Here is a 14752-nt window from a genome sequence, read left to right on the forward strand (position 1 = left end):
TGAAGAGACAAATGACCTTTGGCTCCTCTTTGAAACGCCATGGAGCCTCTGCTGGATGAGACTTCCTACAGGAAGTATCCCAAAAGAGGAAGGCGTGAATTGCAAGATTCCTTCAGTCACAAGTTCTGCATTCTGCCTCAGGAATATCAAGAACCTCTTTCCTCTTCCTTCTCCAGAACTTGAAGGCCTCTGCCCCGATGCACAAATGGTGTCTTCTGTGTCCTCAATCTCTTTCACCGACATAGAAATTTGGGGTGAGTGAATTCCATGACCAGTGTTCTAAGAGAATTTCCCAATCGTCTGCACACAACTCTAAGGTGCCAAAAGGCAGGTCCTGTCATTGGTCATCTTGTGATCTGTGGGGCAAGCGTAAAGTTCCAGCATCACTAACTGCATGACCTTGGGAGAGTCACTTCTCAGGGCATCGATCTCCAAAGTCCTTTCCGGTTCTAAAAGTCATACGTAGGATATGCAAGAATAATAATTTCCTAAATGCCTAAATAAAATAATAATAATTTCCTAAATTCCTAAATAAAATAATAATTTCCTAAATAAAAAAGACACAAAATAAAGCAGATATAGAAATACTAAAACAAAAGATTTGCCTCAGTTTCCCAGAGCACCTCAATTCCCAAACGGTATTAGTGTTGCCCAGAAGGTAGCAAAATTGCTTGACTTCATTATTCCCATCCTTCTCCTTACACTGAAGGTAGGGATACAAATGAGAAAGCAGAGAAAGGCTGTGAGGTAGAAACCCAAGGAATTCACCCTCGACCCCCAAATACCTGGGAATTAAGGAGATGCGATGCTGGGCCCTTGCCCTTGAGAAGTTTATCGTCTAAGGTATGTCCCAGTCTGGTGACATGTCAGGGGCATGCGAATCCAAGGGAAGCCAGTGTGAATGAATTCCGTGACTCTGCTAATCCCTTTCCATTCTCCCAAGACCCAACATCTCCCTGATAGTGACATCAAGGTTATGAGCACAGGGTCTGGAGTGAAACAGCCTGCTTGAAATCCCTCCTCTGTCATTAACTAGCTGACTGACATCAGTAAACGTTAGCTATTATATTATTTGCCAGCTCAGCACTCCTCTTTGGACAGTAGCCAGCCTTTGGGGTGGGGGGCGGTATATGTCTCCCCACTTCCCTACAAATATTATTAAGCAGCCTTTTCTTCTCTCCTAGCTCCCATCCTGCCCTTTTTAAAGTAACCCCCCCTCCAAAAAAAGAGAAGTAACCCAAAACATAGCTATCTTGGTATCATCAGATCACTCTTCCCATGTCCTAGAACATTCTCTATTCCATCCCTTTCTCCCACTCCTTCCCCAACCCCCACCAGCTCTCCCTCCTTTGTTGTTACCAAGGCTAAACTCAAGAGTGAATAACGCACATTGCTATAGTACTCTGCAGCTTTCAGAGTGCTTCTGCACACATGATTTTATTCAGTTCACGGGAAGCAATGTATTTCACCCTTAAAACAACCTTGTGAGCCCAGGGTATTATTTTTTCCCCATTTTACAGATAAGCAAACTAAGTCTTAGGTTCACAAGCTGTCCATGCTCACAGCGCTAGGAAGTCAGTCACACAAGGACTGAAAGCCTCCTGACCCCCAAGCCACCCACCCTTTTCTCTACTACTCCGCACTGTCACGTCCAAGTTCACATCCTGGCATCGTGAGGAGCCTGAAGTTTATGGCCAGTCACGAACCCCCCAAAGGCAACAGAGTTCTCTCATTTTTCTCCCTGCTGGCTGCGGCAGGGCTGTCCAGGCTGAAGGCCCATCCATATGAGGTACCTGCAAAGTGCCAGGCCCAGGTGGGGTGAGGAAACCAATGAGAGGGGTTCAAAGGTCCACAAGGCTGTGGGGTGCCTGCTAGAGGGCCACTATGTCATGGCAAAGACCAGAAGAATTCCAGGTCATTGGGCAATCCCGAGGGAGCACCCCAGGGAAAATCCAGCACACCCACGGGCCTCCCTCACTGAAGCTTCCAGGGAGAGGGAAACGCACAAGCTCCCTTCTGGCCAGGGCTGAGAGCTTGATCAAATTCAGACACACACACACCCATGCACACTCAGCAGTAAACTCAGAGCCATGGAAATCAAACCTTGAGCTCACCCAAAGGCCAAAGGAGAAGCAGCCACAGCCTCAGTCCAGGGCTCCGGCTCGGAGCCACCATCGCCTCGGACGCTGGCTGCCAGGCAGAGCTATAAAATATGCCTCTACTTAATTTTTCCATGGACACAACCCCGGATGCGACTGCCAGGCTCTGGAGGAGATGTAACTGTGTAGCCTCCTAACCTCTCTGCTGTAGGATGCACAGCTGGAACTGGGGGAGGAGGAGTAACCTGGGATCAGGTTTACCACCCTCTGGAACACTGGGTCTTCCGATATCTTTCCAAGGCCTGGTGCGGCAGTGGAGTAAGTTTTCATTCAGCAACTGATACAGGCTTGGAATTCGGCGCAAATTGCTTACATCTGCTTGGCCCCATCCCAGACAGTCAGGTAGTTTAGAGAAAGAAGGAGGGGCAGCGTTGGCCCACTTCTGGAAGCCGGGGTAGCTGTGTGCTAAGGAATCTGGTGCCATGCTGGGACCAGCCAGCACAGGGTACAAAATTCAGCAGCGGAATTGAGAAGAAGGAGAAAAAAAAAAAAAAAAAAAAACACATCAGGGCAGCAGGAGACAATAGAGATTCCATTCCAGGCGTGGCTGGTGGGACTGGGACAGGGAAGTCACAAAGACCCCAAAAGGGGGTGGGGACAGAGGGAGAGAAGGTTGGCCCGGGGAATAAGAGCAATGGCAGATTCTTCACACACACACACACACACACACACCCTCAGCCAATTAGGGTGTGTGCACTAACCTCATACATTCGGGAACCTCTTCTCACAACCCGGGAGCTGGCCAAGCCCCTTGGCTCCCCACCCTACCCCACCCCTGCTTGGCAGCGTCCCCAGGGCTTCCTGCAGCTGCCATAACTCCCCAACATCAAAGTCGCCGATGTCGGGAGCTGAAAATGAGAGACAAGTACCAGCCAGGAGAGCAGCGCCTCCGCGGAGGGCCCGGAAAGTCAGGCCTGAGGGTCCCTCTCTCTCCCCCAAGCTTCTCCTGGTGCTGCAGTACCCTTATAAGGGAGAAGCCAAGTCGGCCATCCGTCTGGCCAGAAAATGTATACATTCCCCCGGCTACATGCTGACTTTTCACCCACCGCAACAGAAAGCACCATCCCCACCACCCCCACTCCGGGGCAGGTTTTGCTTTTTATTTCTCATCTTAAACCCCCAAACCATTGGTTGCTTCAGATCGCCGTGCAGCTGGAGGGCAGGAAGTGTGTTTAGAGGAAAGGGGTGGGAAAGGGGTGAGAAGCGGGGACCCGAGACACCCCGAAACTGCTGGGGCGGGGTGGCGGAGGGAGCCGGCAACCTGCAGGGCGCCGCGGTCCGGGGCTCTCGCTGCCACCGCGTCCGCAGCTCTGCCGGCCGCCGGGAACCCGCGGCTCCTTCCATTGTTGCACCTCGGCTGTTGCCATGTTGGAGGGAGAGCCCCTTGACCTCCGCTCCCTCGGCTCGGCGGGCAATCTGCAGACCCCGGGCGGCGGCTCCCGGCCGGATGCGCGTCCTACCTGTGCTCGCTGCGGGCTTCCCTGCGAGACCCGACGTGTCGCGTGCTCGGCGACGTGGGCTGCCGGCCCCGCAGCTCCAGGCGTCCCCGCGCCCGCGCGCGCCGCTCCCCTCTCCGCGAGCCACGAGCGCCGGCCCGGGTGTGGGGGGGTGGGGGTGGGGAGGGGGGAGGAGGGAGCCGGGGGCTGGCGGGGAGGCAGCGGAGGACGCGGGACCGGCTCCGGGGGGCGCGGGGGAAGCCCTCCGGGCCACGAGCGTGCGCGAGCCCGCAGAGTCAGGCCACCCCGGGCGAGACAATAGCGGGAGCAGCGGGCGGGAGCGGAGAAGCCATCTCCCGGAGACCCGGCGCACTGCACGGCGACGCGAGGCGCGGCCAGCCCCGGCCTGGACAGGCAGCCGCCCGGCCGCCCGCTCCAGCCCGCAGCGCCGAGTCGGCGGCGAGCGCGAGGGCGGGGCGGGCCCCGGAACCCTGACCGCCCTCCACCTCTCGCTCCCGCCTCCCGCCTCCCTCCCTCCCTCCTTCCCTCCCGGCGGGGGCGCGGGGGCGAGCTGCGCGCTGGCGTCCGATTGTGCTCGGGAACCCGACTGCCCGCGCTGCCGCTTCCCGCCCGGGGGAGGATTCTGCGGATGGTCGTTACTTCTCCCTGCGGGGGCCCCTTTGCTCCGGGTCGGATGCACGCCAGGTCCTTCGGCTGAAAACGAACCACTTAGCGGTTCGAGGACATCCCCCCTCCGCCCCCATCTTTATCAGGATTGCGACGCCCGCCGAAGTCCCTACCTTGAGAGCGGCGGAGGGGGAGCTGTCACCGCGCTGTGCGCTCAGCCTCGTTGGGTTTTCGGTTCGCCCAAGTGGGTCGTCCCACCTGAACCCCAGAGAATAGCAACCCTTAGTAGGGGTGGGGGAGGTAGAGCGGCCTCCACCCCAACTATGGTAGGGAAAAAGCCCGCTTCTTTCAATTCAGTAGGTCATGTTTAACATTTTTACTCCGAGTGCCTTTCTTTGAGCAGTGGTCTCTAGAAGAATTTTCCTAAAGACTCCACCCAAAAGAAACGAGAATTGGCCAGCTCCTCACTTGCATTTGCTTGGCATAGTAACTATGATCCCTGATCTCAAAGTACATTTTCCTCACACTTGTATCCCATTCTCCCCCAGGGCCCTCCTTCCTTTCTGGCGGGTCTGTGAGGATCAACACCCGACGCCCAGGCCCCCCGCTCTGCAGTCCCCTTCAGGTGTCCAGGGTCTCAAGGCTCCCAGCCTCCCTCAGAAGCCTAGCCCTCCCCAGCCAGGGGAATCCCATGGAAACGTCTGCCAACCTACCCCTTCCCTGGTCTCAAGGAAATATTTATTGAAATGCTACTATTTCAGTCTATTTAGGGTTTACTAGAGTTTTACTTTTTAAAAAAATGTCAGAAGGGCCTTTTTAATAAGATACAGGGCCTTTAAATTTTCCTCATTAATACAAAACTGTGCAACAAAGCCAACACGATACTTAGATTCATAGTTGTAGAATTGGAAGAGACTCCAGAGCTCAGTAAGAGGATATTTATTAGGAAGGGAATTTGAATAACCGGAGGACGTCCTACGTGGAGGGCAGGGGGCAGGGGGGGAACAATATGAAAAGTGACTTTGCGGTTCACAAGGATTTCTTGGGGTATTATTTTGTTCTCATGTAAGATGAAATCTGAGTGAATGCAAAGGATCCCTAATGAGAAGGAGAAGTTTGCATTTCTCTCGGCCCTCTGCCAGGTGACCTTGCGTAGCCCCCTCCACCCTCTTAAGCATCAGTAATATCAGCTTCACTTCCTACTCCGGGCTGTTATGCGGCTCGAATGAGAGAATGTGAGTGAAACTTGTTAATGGCTAGACAGAATGCGGCACGTACATCATAATGTACACATGATCCTAGTCCCGATCCTCGAGAGCCACGGGGGATAAAAACACGTGTTTATTTACTCCCCCATTCACCACTTGTTGGCAAGGCAAATACTCGTGACAGCTTACTGTTTGCCTGTCATTGGGCTAAGCTCAGAGGCCTGAGAACAGAGGAGCCTGTGGGCCACCAGCATCTGTGTTGCTGGAGTGAAAAGTCCCAAATGGAGAGCTAACAGGAAAGAGGCCTGGGTCACTGGGTTGAACGTCTTATCAAAGGCTTTATAACGCACTTTGGTGGGGAGAAAAATGTCCTTATAAGAGAAATCAGGACATGCCAAAAAGTTTAGATTTTGTCCTGCAGGTGACAGAGAACCCAGGGGGTAGACAAGTGGAGCTGGGAACGATCTGACCAGAAAAACCTCTGGCATGTTACACGGGAGGAAGGATTTGGAAGATGCACTGTGTGTCCTCCCTTTGCTCCTGCAGACTCAATCTTGACCCTCTGGCTTCCTAGTAGGGCGTGGCCACTGGGGAGCCCTGGCAGGAGATTGGAAGGAAGGAGGTCAAAGAGGTCTGGATATTTGTTTCTCGGGATTTCCTTCTCTTTGGAGTCACTGTGGGCTGGCTGCCACCCTCAACCAAAGTTCACAGCTCCCCCTAGGTGGTTCCCTCTCCCTCTCTTCCTTCCCTTTTCTCAGTTCCTTTGCCTTCGCAGGCCTGGGGGTGGAAACTTGCTTTCCTGCTGGCCCCAAAGTACTGCACACTATTCATGTGGCTTTCCTTCACCCTGCTGACTCTTTGTAAATTGTCTCTTCAGATTGGAGCGTGCCATCTGCTCCCTGCCAGGTTAGGAGAACAGGCTGAGAGCTTAGGAGGCCATGGCTATGTTCAGAGTGCAAGATCAGAGAATCTCTGATGTGCCAGGGCTGTGGCAATGAGGATGAAAAGGAAAGGACAGGTACGAGAGATGGTTAGGAAGTCACAGCAATAATATTTGATAATAGGGGAGTCTGGGTGGCTCAGTCGGTTAAGCGTCCGAGCTCAGGTCACGATCTCGCGGTCCGTGAGTTCGAGCCCCGCGTCGGGCCCTGGGCTGATGGCTCAGAGCCTGGAGCCTGCTTCCGATTCTGTGTCTCCCTCTCTCTCTGCCCCTCCACTAAGTAGGGGACTACGTAAGACAGGGCCCAGGTGTTGGGGGAGCAAACGTGAGTTTAATTTTGCACACGTTGGGTTTGAGGAACCTGTGGAATGTTTAGGTGAGGTTGTCTAACAGACAGTGGATTTCTGAAGCTAAAGTCAGAGCAGAGGCACGGACAGATGACAGGAATTTTGGACTCTTCAGGTCATAGATGGTCGGCAAAGCTGTGGGCATGCGTGAGATCACCCAGATGGGCGTACAGAGGAAGCAAGAGCCCTGCAAAAGAAATGGAGAAGAAACAACCACGTCGACAGGGGAAAAAACTGAGACCATAGGGTGTCAGAAAGGAGGGTGGGAGGAAGTGTCAGGAAAGTGACCGGAACACCAGTGTGGCGGGGACATCCAGGGGAGGCAGGGCCGGAAAGTGCCCGTTGGATTGGCAGGAAAGTCACTGGGACCCGTGGTGTGAGAACAGTCACAGTAACACCAGGCTCCGGTGGGTTAAGGAATACAAGAGACCGAAAATAGCATTGAGCACTTTTTTCTAGAAGGTTGAGAGTTAAAGGAAAGGAGAAATGTAAGGCAATTGGGTGGGGGGAGGGCTGCAGGATCAAGGGAAAGATTTTTGTTATGTCTTTCCTTTTTCAGAAGGGAAGGCTTAAACATGCTCATATGTTGAGGGGGGAGACCAAGGAGATAGAGAGATGATTAATGAAAAATGTCGCAGAGGAGACGGGATCCGGACACAGGGGGGTGGGGTTGTCTGGGATATCTCAGAGGAAGGGTGCACCCGCAGATGTTTGTGTAGATCGGTAAGCCTGGAGGTTAGGCGCTAACTGGCTGCTACCTGACGGTCGGTCTGTAGGTAATCTCCTGAGAGAGAAGGGGGTCAAGCTGGGCTTGAGGAGTTCAGGAAAGTGGTTCAGGCAAGGAATGAGGGCGGTAGCTTCTTAGAGAGGGAATGGAATTGTCAGCAGGGTGGAGGATGTGGCTGGAATCAGATATTCTGATATGTAGTGGCTAGGGTATTAACGTTTTCATCATTTTCTTCTGCAGCACTGGGAAGCCCAGGTGTAGAATGTTCAATCAGGGCTGGGGGCGGGGAGCTCGGCGGTGTTGCAGAATAGGTACCCTTGGAGGATAAAGGGGAAAGAGGGTTCCTGACAAAACAGGAACTGGCCAGGGAGGGATGTGAAGGTGGGGAAAGGCTATGAATCTTGAGGAAGGGGGTTAAGGGGCTGGGCTACCTCTAGTCTTGCTCCAGTCCTGTCTCTTTTCCAACACCCTAGCCAGAATGATCTTTCTAAAGCAGACATCTGCTTCCCTTCCTTAACATCAACTAGCCTGTCTCCTCCATGAGGGCAGGGATTTTTTTTTTTTAAAGTTTATTTATTTTGGGGGAAGGGGAGAGAGCGAGAAAGAGAGAGAGAGAGAGAGAGAGAGAGAGAGAATTCCAAGAAGGTTCCAAACTGTCAGTGAGAGCCCGATTCAGGGCTTGAACCCAGGAACCATGAGATCATGACCTAAGCTGAAATCAAGAGCTGATCGCTCAACTGAGCCACCCAGGGGCCCCAGTGCAGGGATTCTTTACCTTAGTTTTTATTTTTTATTATTATTGTTATTGTTTTATTATTATTTTTTTTTACCTTAGTTTTTAAACTTCTGTATTTCCCAGAGCCTGGAACAGTGCCTGGTATGTAGCATGTGCTCAATAAAATTTGCCAAACGAACGGATGAATGACTCTGTATAGCTCTTGCATGAAGCTCAAACTTTTAAGAAAGTCATCAAGGCCTCTCATAATCTGGCCCTTGCTTTTCACTCTAGCCTCGGAGGACAAAGACTGTCGTGTTCATCTTGTATCCTCAGAATGCCCATAATGTCATCATTTAATAAATGGGGCTTGAATGAATCACTCCCTCCCTCATTCCGAGGCAAATTCCATGTTGCTTCTAGAATACATGCGATTCCCAACTAGGGGTCTTTCTACACACTCTTCCCACTGCCTGGAAAGGGCCTCCTACCCGCCAAAATCCCACCTGTGTTGCCCTTCCCATTATGTGGCTGTCTTTCTACATGGCAGGCAGAGTAATGGCCCCCTTGAGGAGGAAATGTCCGCTTCCCAATCCCTGGGACGTATAAATATGTTATCTTACATGGCAAAAGGATTGTGCAGATATGATTAAGTTAAATACCTCCAGATGGGGAGATTAGCCTGGATTACCCAGGTGAGCCCAATCTAATCACACTGGTCCTTAAAAGCAGAACACTTTACTCAGCTGAAGCCAGAGGGAGATGTGATGATGAAAGAATGGTAAAAGGGATATGACGTTGGTGGCTTTTAAGTTGGAGAACTGAGGTTCTGAGCAAAGGAATGTGAACATCTTCTAGAAACCGGAGAATGTAAGGAAATAGATGCCCCCCAACAGCCTTCAGAAAGGAACATGGCCCTGTTGACACACTGATTTTAGCCCAGTGGGCCCCGTGTTAGGCTTCTGACCTACATGATAAGCTTTTTATAAATAGTTTCTCTGCGTGGTCAGTGCAGAGCCCGAGGTAGGGCTCCATCCCACAAACCATGAGATGGTGACCTCGGCTGAAATCAAGAGTCAGACGCTCCAGCAACTGAGCCACCCAGGCGCCCCTAAGATAATAAACTTTTAATCCACTAAATTTGTGGTAATTTGTTAGAGTAGCAATAGCAAACTAATACACCCTATAATTAGCTTTCCAGGAAGCTTCCCTGGAGTGCTTCCTAACAATGTCTAGATACACCTGAAAGCTGCCTGGATTGTAACACTTATCACCGAGTGTCAGAATTGCCTGTTTGCTTTTTTTTCTGAATTGGGGAGGGGACAGATGAGGAGGGTAATTGGAGTGTAAGCTTCTTAAGGACAAGGCAATCTCTGTTGGGTTTACCTTTGAATTTATAGGACTAATTCATTGCCTGATCCAAAGCTGTTGTTCAGTATATACTTGATGAATGAGTGGGTGAATGAAGAACTGGTTACTAGTTAGGGAGCAGGTGGTCGAAAGGAATGAGAGGAGAGGGTGATTAAATCTGTGCTGCGTTCTCTCAGGGCTCTGCTCTGAGCCCGGGCTTATCCGTAAAACAAGTTTGAGCTAAAATTGCAAAGGGCAATGTTTGTACCATTTTCATTTAAAAATCCTTCAGTAGACTTTCTTTGAAGAGATCCAAATATTTTTGCAAAGGTGAATGGATACTGGAGATGGGGTAGGGAAACTCTGTAAATATTCGGTGATCAGACTGACTTCAATCCCTTTGGGTCCCACTGGCCTCGAAATCAGTCCTGCTTCTCTCTTACACCTTTTCCATGACCCAGAACATTTGGGGGCTGCCTGGTTCAGGGAGAATATTAATCCTAGTGTCTGAGTTCTTGAGGCTGTCCAAGATTATTGGGCTGCCAACCTCTCTGTATTCTCAGAGAGGAGAAGAGTAGGAGGGCTCACCTGAAACCCAGGATGTTCTCAGTTTGGAGTTTTTAGGGCCAAACACCAGAGAAGACTTCACCAAACAACTTCTCTGTACCATGCATCTCTCTGGTACCTTGTAATGGTCTCAACTCCAAACACTCTACACAGTGATGATGGAAGATGGGGTCTTTGCACAGGCAGCTACACCTTGCATTGGTTTGGGAAGCCCTGGGAAAGCCTCTTAAAATTAAACCTTTCCCGCTGGCCTAAAATTCCACCGTTACAGGGGTGCCCGCGTGGCTCAGTTGGTTAAGCGTCTGACCCTTGATTTCAGCTCAGTCGTGATCTCACGACGGCATGGGGCCTGCTTGGGATTCTCTCTCTTCCTCTCTCTCTCTGCACCCCCCCCCCATAAATGTATAAACATTAAAAAAAAAAAAGTCAACATTAGAGATGTTTTCTGGCTCTTCAATACAATTGTATTCACCTCCCAACTATCCATACGCTTTCCCTGTCATGAGCCACTGTGGGAGTCTCAGGATGAGGAGGACAAGACCGCACCTTGCACGCAGGTGCCCCTAAGGACTTGTGAAAACAGTTTCCTCTTCAAGGTGTAACCACATAAGCTAACGTTTGCCAGCTGTAGGAAGAGGACTGTGTCAGGGTCCAGGTAACGGACGGTGTCACTGAGAGGGCAAGGAGTGAGAACTGCAGAGACCTTTCTTGCTCCACAACTTTTCCCGGTTCTGATACAGAACTGATGGTGATTTTCAGACAGGTGAGTCTGGTGAATGGCGGGCGGCGTTGGGGGGGGGGGGGGTTAAAGGGTGAGTGGGGGGGTAAAAAGCATCCCTTTAAAAATTAGTGGGAGAACACCTGAAACTAATGTAACGCCGTCTGTTAAGTATACCAAGCTAAACATTGGATTAGAAAAAGACAAAATAGTGGCGGAAATTATGTTTAAGAAATGTGGGGAGGGGAGAGGACCCAATATGGAATCTGTGACATTCGACTGCCCTCTAGTGGGAGAACTAAGTTCGACAGTCTAGGCGAGGTGAGAAATGAAGAGGCACTCCCGGAAGGGATGGTGGTAAATAAGGTGCCAGATGGCACCCCTGTTTGTAATTCAACTTGGGGAAAAGCGGATTCAGTTCACGCTACCTCAGGTGTGACACTGCAATGTGAACAAGCCAGACTTTTTTTTTTTAATTTAAAATTTTTTTTTTAACGTTTATTTATTTTTGAGACAGAGAGAGAGCATGAGCGGGGGAGGGTCAGAGAGAGGGAGACACAGAATCCGAAACAGGCTCCAGGCTCTGAGCCGTCAGCACAGAGCCCGACGCGGGGCTCGAACTCACGGACCGCGAGATCATGACCTGAGCCGAAGTCGGAAGTGAACAAGCCAGACTTTTGATTCAACTTTCAAACTTTACCATTGCCTGTATGACACAATTTTTCTCGCCGGCCCCAGATAAATCTGGTCAGCTGTCTCCAATCTGGCACCTCCTGTCTCTACCTCCCTCCATTCCAGCCACACTAACCTATTCACCATTCTTCACCCCCCGTTGACACTCCCCGCTCTCCTTCCAGGTTCAGTGTTTTCCTTCCCACTGTGTCTAGTTTACTGCTGTGGAAATAGTAGGTATTCAACAAGCCGCTTGATGGGTCAATCCTATCCAGTCTATTGAACTTTAAACAGAAGGAAAGGAGAGAGTGATTAAATCTGTGCTGTGTTCTCTCAGGGCTACCACGGAATACCACATAACAAAGCCATTGGGCAAGGGGGAAAAAAAACCTTCAAAGCCCCTCTATTCTCTCCCCTTTAGGGAGCCTAGACAGACACCATTTCCCCTCCTTAAACAAATTTAGGTATCGCACGTTTCCACATCTCATTCATAAAAACAGAGCGAGGAGTTTTCCTTATTTAACACAGTGGATGCTCAAGAAATGCCTGAATGAATAAATGACAAACGTCTGCTTGCTCATTACAATCTACTCTGCACACCTCTGACAGTTATTTGTTGCAATTCAACTCTGACCATGTGTTTTCCTTGCTGAAAACTCCAGGGCCCCTATCCTGGTTTGGTAACCATGGCCTTGCTGCCCATGCTTATGCCACTCTGTACTTGAATTTGTCTTGCTGCACTTATTACTTTGCTAAAGTGGTTTGCTTACGTGTCTGCCTTCTTTCCCAGGCTGTAAGCAGGATCCGTGTCCTACAGATCTCCGACTCCAGAGCTAGTGCAGGACCTAAGCCATAATAGATGATCAATAAATATGCAGTTAAATCATTCCTTCCTGTTGCATTTTGAGTCTGTTCCTTCTAATCTTATTCACTGTGGGAGAAGGAAGAGCATGGTAAAACTTCAGATTTAGAAGGTATCTTACAGGTCATTTGATCAATTTCCCTCATTTTATAGATGTGGAAACCCAGGACTGCTCAGGATCACACAATTTGTTGGTCTTTGTTCTAAAAGAATCAGACAATTGTGGGAAAGAAATTCCTCCAACCAAGGCTGAGCTGTTTTGTTGTTCATTGTGTTCAGAAGCCTCCAGTTCCCAGAAACAAAAATGAATTCCCTTATCAGCCTTCGAAATTTCATGATCCTGCCTTCCCCACCCCATGCGTCAGGGCTGCTGAAACTGATTTTGGGAAAAACTAGGCTGATCTGGAGATTTATGTTGCTAATACTCCACGTTGTTCCCACTGGTGCACGCTGACACTGCTTTGCAAGGGCTCATTTTGTGAATCTGACCTGGAAACTGCGAGGTGCCTAGAAGGCAGGGAAAAGCAAAAATTCGGTCAAAACCGAAATTAAAAGTCTAAGCTCCTTCTCTCTCGTCTAAATGTGGACCCACCTTTCCCCTGTCACTTCTATTTTCCTATATTAGCTGCTCTATTCGTGAATCAAATGCGTCTTTCCTTCTTTTGTGCTGAGGGATGCTCATCTAACAGCTGTATCATCTAGTTAATGGAAATGTATTTTTCATTAAAGAGAAAGATACGGTCATCTAGTTCCGTGGGGTAACTAAAATTAAGAGGTCCTATTGGCGAAGTGATAAACGGAAGACACAAGAATCGTAACAAAAAGAGGTCACAGCTCTATGTCTGAAAGTTTAACGTTGGTTTCCCTTTCCCATAAGTCGCTACCATTTCGTTTCAGAGTTTAGTAGATACTGGCAATTGATCAAATATGAAATATGCAAGAACTTCAAGAACACACGTCTTAAGGAAATGGGGAAATAGAAAAATAAATGCTTTTTAAAAATCTTGCTAAAAAAGATACTTTAAATATGGTTCAACCAGAGAAGTAATTTATTAGAATTATATCAAGTAAACAGAAGAGCAGGACCTCTCAAGAGCGCCCGGATAGCTCAGTCGGTAGAGCATCAGACTTTTAATCTGAGGGTCCAGGGTTCAAGTCCCTGTTCGGGCGTCTGTGGCTTTTGCCCCTTACTTACATTACCAAATATTACCGTATGAAAATCTCAGCACTGAAGCAAACTTCTGCTTCAAATTGAGTTTTTTTTCCTTGCTTTCAGCATATGCGAGGTAAATATGTTCTCAGGGAAGAAAACACTGACTACGCGAACTCAATTTCTTGGTGAATATGGAAGCTTTTGTGTGGTGGTTTCCCCGTGAGACGGAATTTGTGTTGTTCAGATTGTTAAAAATCGAAGCTAAAAAGGAAGGCAGAAGTTAAAGCAAAGCGCCCGAACAGGGACTTGAACCCTGGACCCTCAGATTAAAAGTCTGATGCTCTACCGACTGAGCTATCCGGGCTCTCACAAGAGAAAGCTCCTATTACAATGCCTTACATAAGAATAAAGAACCTTGCGTAATCACTTCCTTCCATCCACATTTTGTGAAACCGTTTTAAACCCAAGAAAGCTCACGATTCTTACAACAAAGAGAAACAGAAGACCTGAATCATGTACTTGTCAGCAGCGTTAGCAGCTACTTCAGAACTGAGAGGTATTTATGTGCCCAATAGCCATTATTACGTAGGCTTCTTTGATTTGTAATCAATCCAACACATCCAGGATTAAGAGAACGGCAAGGTACATCACTTTTGAAGCGTTGTGGTGGCATCAGGTCTCTCTTATTATTGATAATCACGTGGATATCAGTTCTAAAACTGACCCGACAACAGAAAAGAAGAAAAGAGTCTAAGAGAAGAGTATAAATATGCTGCTGGGAAGCTACTGGGTTGAACTGCAGAGTACAAACTGGGAGAAAGGACCCTGCAGAGGGATAGTGTGAGTGTCCCGCAGGTCCCTTGAAGACGTCCAAATAATTTTAAATGACACAAACCCTGGAGGAAGTCACCAGCAGTGATCCTGGGGGGTACAAGCCCTGCCAGCCAGAGAGACAAGAAAGCTGAGCGTGCCTGCAGAGAGATCTTACTGATCATGGCATTCGAGGCTCTTCTCTTCCACTGCCATCAGTGATCTGAGCACTGCCTTCTGCTACAGGGCTGGCTTTGAGACTTATCCACCATGGGGCTCAGGGTGAGACATTAAAGAATTTGTGTTCGCTGGTGTTGCTCTCCCTTAGTCCATCTGCCTAATTCCAACAGTTTAGGAGTGGTTGTTCAGGCCCAGCAATGTCACTTTTAGGAATTTGTCCTGAAGAAATAATCAGGGATATATAAAAAGACTTGGTTACAGGAGAGACCGTCATGATATTT

General features: G+C 49.3%; 1 protein-coding gene and 2 non-coding genes across 4 annotated transcripts in view; 1 reads left to right on the forward strand and 2 right to left on the reverse strand.

Moving 5' to 3' along the window:
* PIK3C2B (phosphatidylinositol-4-phosphate 3-kinase catalytic subunit type 2 beta) overlaps positions 1-3700 on the reverse strand; it is a 65979-nt gene extending 62279 nt beyond the window's left edge. Inside the window, exon 1 of one of the 2 annotated variants that reach the window (XM_042975690.1) lies at positions 3620-3700. The gene's annotated coding sequence lies outside the window, so the exon portion shown is untranslated. The remainder of the gene's footprint in view (positions 1-3619) is intronic. The other variant, XM_042975689.1, reaches the window with a different exon arrangement.
* A 9725-nt stretch (positions 3701-13425) lies between these two features.
* On the forward strand, positions 13426-13498 carry TRNAK-UUU. The gene has a single exon. It is a non-coding gene; the product is annotated as a tRNA-Lys (tRNA).
* A 274-nt stretch (positions 13499-13772) lies between these two features.
* Positions 13773-13845, reverse strand: TRNAK-UUU. Its single transcript has one exon. It is a non-coding gene; the product is annotated as a tRNA-Lys (tRNA).
* Between the last annotated feature and the right edge of the window lie 907 nt (positions 13846-14752).

Source organism: Panthera tigris, chromosome F3 (genome assembly GCF_018350195.1).
Source record: "Panthera tigris isolate Pti1 chromosome F3, P.tigris_Pti1_mat1.1, whole genome shotgun sequence".
NCBI lineage: Eukaryota > Metazoa > Chordata > Mammalia > Carnivora > Felidae > Panthera > Panthera tigris.